Here is a 7181-nt window from a genome sequence, read left to right as displayed (position 1 = left end):
TACTAGATATCCTAGGTAATTTCTAGTATGGGTGTTACAATGACTCTAGGATTACTTCACTAGGAGTAACCTATTGTACTTAAATGGTACAAGATATAAAATAGAACATCTTTCAGATGAATATTTAGCGACTAGTGTTTGCACATTGAGCATCACTAGAGGAGTTATTTGTTGAAACAAATGATATTGACTCAGTCCACTATGGAATGAATCTGAGATGAGAACACTAGAGAAAACTAGTGAAGAAGCAAGTAGATAAGATACTTGCTAGTTGAAATCCCATAGTGGATAAAACCGGTTCCAGAAGTGTTAATTGTTGTGATAGTACTGCAGCTATTACAAAAATTGAGAATCGTTAGAGACGATAATTAAGGCTTGAACACATAAAGGATTAGAGAGCTAGCTACTCTCAAAAGGAACGGTTAAAGTAGATCATGTACGTACTGATAAAGAATTAGTTAATCCTTTGACGAAAGGAATTACTAGAAAGAAAGTCCTAAAAACATCCCATAGGATGGGACTAATGCCCAAAGGTCACAAGTGATGGTAACCCGACCTACATGACTGGAGATCCCAAGAAATAGGTTCAATGGGTAATAACAAATCACAAGTGATAGAACATGCTATGTTAAAAGTAAGAAAGCATGATTCCTGCAGCGATAGAAGGATGAGATAATAGAAACTCTTAATGAGATCTATACTCTATTTGGAGTGGAGTACATAGCTACAGGAGTACTCTTGATAGACTCACCTATACGAATGTGGAACTAAGGGCCGGTTCCTATGGAATTCGGGGCAGAATACCTAGAGCGTTCGTTAAAACCGGGATACACGTGCATGGCCATTAACGCACGGGCTTTTAGAATACACCTTATGAAAAGGTTTGTGTGTGGGTTCTATGTCTGAGATAGAGTTCAATGCTGTAAGCAACTCTTGTTAATCAGAATTTTACTCGCTATGCAGAGGTTCAAGTTGTAGGCGACACCTTTGTTTACTAGCAAATCTTATGGAGACGTTTTTGACGTTATTTCTGAAACCGTTTTTTAAATTCAAGTGGGGGATTGTTGGAACATGTGTGGAAATTGAGTAAAAAAAGACTAAACACAAATTCCCATGTCGGGTAGAACTAGTGTTGTGTGAATTGAAAAAAGTGGAAGTCCCACATCGGATGGAACACACACATTAGTAGTGTTTATATAGTGGGGGTGTACCTCTAATTTATGGGGGTACATAAGCACTAGAGAAAAAATATATATTGATATATATTTTATTATTTGGAAATGATAAATTAAATAATTAATTTAATCATTATTAGAAAGTGCTTTCTTAGTCCCCAAGTTTTGCTAAAATATTTTGGTACATAATATGATATATTTTTTTACTAAATTTAATATATTTTAGTACTCAATTAAGATATTTTTGTACTAGATCTAATATGTGAATTACTTAATCGCAAAGTAATATGTTACTTGTTCCCAAAGTTTCTCATATTACTTGTTCCCAAAGTTTCTCACTTATTAGTTGTGAATTTTCTCTATAAATAGAGAGCTCACACAGTGCATTCCACACACCGAAAAGAATTTCATTGAGTTGTCGGGAATTCTTTTCTTCTCTTCTCCCTCCGACTTGTGTTAACAAGTTTCTTCTGCTTCTACTCCTTTCTGTCCCTTTCGGTTTCAAATAGAGCGGTTACGTACCGTATCGAGTGGCTTCGATCAATCGATTGAACCATATTTTAAGAGTGTTCTTAAGACCATAGTCCCTTTTTCGGTTTAATGTCCCTTCGGAATTAAGAGTGGTCTTAAGTTCATAGTCCCTTTCGATAATATAAGTCCCTTCGGAATAAAGAGTACTATTAAGATCATAGTCCCTTTCGTAATAATAATGTCCCGTCGGAATTATGAATGATCTTAACAGTATATAAATTATTTAAATATTTTTCTATTTGAGGAGAAATGGTGGTATCACCATATTTTGAGTGGTCGTAGTACCATATTGAAAGTTTGGAGAACTTAAAAGTTAGAATGGTGGAAACACCATATTTGAGTGGTCTTAGCACCATATAGAATGGTAATAATACCATATTAAATTGGTTTCAGTATTAATGAGTGGTCTTAGTACCATATTTGAAGGTGTAATTCTCGAACGGTTTTCTACGGTGCAGTAGTTAACCGCACAGTTGTAGTTGAGCTTGTTTTATCCTGGAGGCGGCGTGGTTGATAGTCTACCTTGCACAATTTTGGGTAGTGCCACGAAACGTCTTAAAGAGAGCGACCTGGTCGTGACTCAACCTAGTAACAACTTCGGTAGAAAATAGAATTTGGAAATCCAAATACAATAATTTGGAAATCCAAAAACAACAACTAGTAAGTTAGACGTAAATATGTTGGATTATTTCTAAAAGAGAAAAATCATAATTTTAGTTAAAAACTAATCAATTTGTTTTTAAGAAAAAGGCTGGTAATATCACTTATTTTTAACACACGTTTTCGTTTTCTTGTTTGATATGGATTTTGTAAAGTCTTTATTTTTTGGATAGTTGAAAAACAAGACTTTTTTTTTATGGATATAGTAGACAAAAATGACATGGAGATCAATCACATTTTAGAAAGATGGAAAAGAGAAACTCTATTAGCATCATCATCAATAAGCACCAAAGACCTGATCATATGTTTGCTTCTATAGCCGAGAATATGGAGTCTATATATAGTGTGCTTCTCCAACTTTCCATATAAGTACACATATGAAAAGTTGGAGAAGCAAACAATATATAGACTCCATATTCTCGGTTGTAGAAGCAAACATATGATCGGGTCTTTGGTGCTTATTGATGATGATGCTAATAGAGTTTCTCTTTTCCATCTTTCTAAAATGTGATCGATCTCCATGTCATTTTTGTCTACTATATCCATAAAAAAAGTCTTTTTTTTTTTCTTTTCAATTATCCAAAAAATAAAGACTTTACAAATTCCATATCAAACAATGGTGATGCTTTTACTAACTTGTCATAAAAAATGGTTTGAATTTTTTCTTTAATTTTTTTAATTTGCTTCAAATGAGTTATGTTTAAAATATGTTAGAAAAGAGATAAATCGGTACACCTTTTGGTAAAATATTAAAGGATCATATTATAAAATACGTGTATGTATATATAAGCTTATTATGACTTTCATTGTAACTACGTGTATGTATACATAGTGAATAATCTCTAAAACCGAAACCGCTCCTGAACAATTGATAATCAGAAAAATAGCACAATCCTTTAATAATTATATGTATATAGAGAATGTTATACCTCAATACAAATATAGCAATCTCCTATAATTTAACACACACCTATATCCAGTAACATATAGATGCACTCTAAAGTGTTACCAAGCTTCCCATGGGTTACCAAAACATTTTTCATTATAAAAGGTGAAACGAGAGGCAATAAAAATATAAAATAGCATCCATATGCTTAATCAAATTCTAATCTATATATGTATAAAATAGCATCCACGTATAGACTAATGTGCTCTATATATGTATGCATAAGAAAATCCCAGAATCCATCAGTAGGTGAAAAATAAATCAGTAATTCAGAAACTAATAAATGATTGAAATTCATAAAATTCTCAATTTAATTTAGTTAGGTTTTCATTTTATCGATGTAAATCATATCTCACAAATTATTATTCAAAATCCAAATCAGCATACCATGGAAGGGTTAAATCAAAACCTAATATAATAATTTGATTACTCACCTCTTGAACTAGAGTTGAATCAAAACCTAAGTATTCTTTGATTATTGTTGCTTTCCTGAGTTCCCTCTTCTGTATTTTTGTCCTTCCTTTGCTAGGCTTATTGGCTTATGTCATTGGAGTTCAGCCTTGTATTTATATATACGTGTGGTATGATTGTGTTTTCCAATCGATAGGTTTTCTTTTCAAACTATAATAGTAATAACTAGCCACTATAATAACAACTATAATTTACGGCAGGGAGCACCTTTATTTCTCTCAACAAATTTTCTATTTTCCCCTTAATTCAATTTTAGTTCAATTTAATTGTTTTTAGAAAGGTAAATCAATTTAGTTTTTAAACTTTTTTTTTTTTTTTTACAAATTTTAATTGTTAAACTTATAAATTAAATTGAAAAATTGGGGGGGGGGGGGGGGGGGGGGTCACATGTGTCATTTTGCAACGGAAGTTGTTCGTCACTTAGCAAATTAATTATACTAGATTACTCTTTCGTAGGTTGTTGAAGGCACCACGTAAGTATATCACTAAGGCAATTACACCCTTTACGCGTAGGTCTATCAACCATTTAGTCTAAATTGGAGGACTTCTCAATTCATACACCTTATTTGATGCTCTATACTGGACTTATAAAGACACTCCAACAGCCAACTTATAAAGACATTCCAACACCCAACTTATTAGCAACGTTGAACTTATGCGGGCTCAAATAAAACGCTAAGTATAACAAGATTACTGTTTGTTAATTGCTCTAGATTTAATTAGTTTTCATTGTTAAACATTCCATAAATATATGGATGATGAATCTCACGTGGAAGCTCTTAAAAATTTTGTAAAAAAAACTTTTTATGATGTTGTGAACATTTAAAAGTTTTAGGACACTTAATTAGATTTGAATTTTTTTTTTACAAATATTTGAATTTGAATTTGAAAGGAGTAAATAGGCAATTACCCCCTGAAATTGTAAGTTTTGTCAATTACCCCCTTGACGTTAACAAAACTTCAATTACCCCTCTGAAATTGCACAACGTTAATCAATTTACCCCCTCCGTCAAATTCTTCTGTTAGTCAGCCTGACGTTGTGCAAATACCCCCTAAAGTTTTGCACTTATGTGCAAAAAAATTATATATTTTTTTTAACATATATATGAGTAATGGCCTTTGTTCCTTATTATCTAGTGATTCTATGTAGTTTACTCCAGTCATTTTATATTATTTAGTGATTCTATATAGCAAGTGTTTTTATATTATTTAGCCTTGGAAGTTCACAGGTTATCATTTGATTATTTTCCTTTCATTTTCTTGGATATTCAACGTATATATATTTGAGGGGTATTTTGCACATAAGTGCAAAACTTCAGGGGGGTATTTGCAAAACATCATGTTGATTGACAGAAGAATTTGACGGAGGGGGGTAAATTGATTAACTTTGTGCAATTTCAAGGGGGTAATTGAAGTTTTGTTAATTTCAGGGGGTTAATTGACGAAACTTACAATTTCAAGGGGGTAATTGGATATTTACTCGATTTGAAAGTCATTAGAATTGTTTGCACAACGATGCAAACGTACCACTTATCTTTTGAGGACAGAAATAAAAATTGCTAAAAGGACAAAAAATAAGTCCTAGATAATATGAAAATAATATGACTTAAATGGAGATGAGTTTTCTAAATGAAAATAAGTCCTAGAACTATATCAAGAAAATTTAAAAACTTGTTGAACCTTTAGTAAAAAAAAAACTTGTCGAACTTTTAAACTATATCAAGATAACGCGAAAGTAAGTGTTATAACTATGTTGAAACTTTGAAGTGCATCCGGATTATGCATAGTGAAAGTAAGCGTTAGTAATAATCTGATGTAAAGTATTATGTGGCTTTTTTATTTTATTTTTAATTCAAAAATTACATATGTGGCGTCCAACTCACTTAAGTGAGGAGCCACATACATTTGACCAAGTCAAAATTAAAAGTTGCAAAAGGAGGAAAAGTTGTGTTTATTTTTTTTTAATAATGAGCCAAAATCGAACTAATGAAAGGTTATGAAGCAAAAAGTGCGTTTAAGCTTAATAATTATGTATCACACATTGTATTTTCTCCTTTGTAAAAGAGTTAATTGTGGTGTCAATTTGCACAAAGTTATGTATAACAATTACTGAATTGATAATACTTTTTCAGACATGCATAGTAATAGTTATACATAACATTGTACAGTCTACAATTTTGCAAACTTCTACATTGCTCAAACACCAAGCATGCCACTGTACCAATACCTTCCAATATTAACTCACACACTGTAATGAATTTACCTACATATTTAATAAATTTTATTCTAGATCTAGCATATTATTATTTATTCTTTTTTGAAAAGAGATCTAGCACATTATTGAAAAAAAGAGTTCAATGAAATTTACCCAAAATTTATTTACACAATTTTATTAATATTTCAGCAGATCAGCCAAAAAATATTTCACTAAACAAACACATCATTTCAATTTTGCTTAACAATTGATAGTTTTTTTTTTTTTTTATAGTATTCCTCAAGTGATTATCTTATACCAAAATGAAAGGTTCTACATTCAGTGACGAATCCAGAAATTTTGATTTGAGGGGGCAAGATTTTATATGATAAATATTTATACATTTTTAGCAATGCAAAAGTGATAAAATAAAAGTATGATAAAAAGTATAAACATTATACTATTATATATTGGAAAAAATAAAGACTCATTAACATATACATATACAAATTAAAATTATTATTTACATGTCTTTATATTTAAAAAGTATGATAAAAATCATTTAAAATTTTATCTAAAATGCATTTACACATTTGATTTTATAAAAATCAAATGTGTAAATGCATTTTAGATAAAATTTTAAAGAGTGTTATTCTTAGCATGACTGTTTACTCCATCACTATATATTCTTGGCCTGTCAGTCTTATAAAGCAATTAGAAAGATTGATGAGAAACTTTCTCTGGAGTGGTAACTTTGAAAATAAGAAACTGGTAACGGTCTCTTGGAAAGTAGTTTGCTCTCCTCTAAGGGAATGTAATATCCCGCCTGTCAGTATCGGAATATTAATAGTCGATCGTGCCAGAGGATTAATATTACAGGAAGAAAGTTTAATGGAAATATTTATTATGTGATATCAGCTAAATACAGATAAAGTATCAGTGTTGTATCTATCACGCTTGAGGCAAGGGCATAATTGTAATTGCATGAAAAAGGATATTTATATGATTTTGGGCAAAAATATCTCATTTCCCCATCTTCTTTCTCTCTCTAGGTTAGAGAAAGAGTTTTGGTCTCCCTTCTCTCTTCTCCATCGGCCTCCCTCTCTTCCTCAATCCTTTCTAAAACTATTCCAAATCAAGATATATGTTGTGCAAGTTTTCCTCAAGAGCTTATGGTGTTTAGAAGCTTGGTTTGGGTTGTTGT

The sequence above is a fragment of the Medicago sativa genome, chromosome 2, assembly GCF_051527215.1.
Source record: "Medicago sativa cultivar Bolivia chromosome 2, Bolivia_mono, whole genome shotgun sequence".
In the NCBI taxonomy this organism is placed as follows: Eukaryota; Viridiplantae; Streptophyta; class Magnoliopsida; order Fabales; family Fabaceae; genus Medicago; species Medicago sativa.
This window is presented reverse-complemented; position numbering follows the sequence as displayed.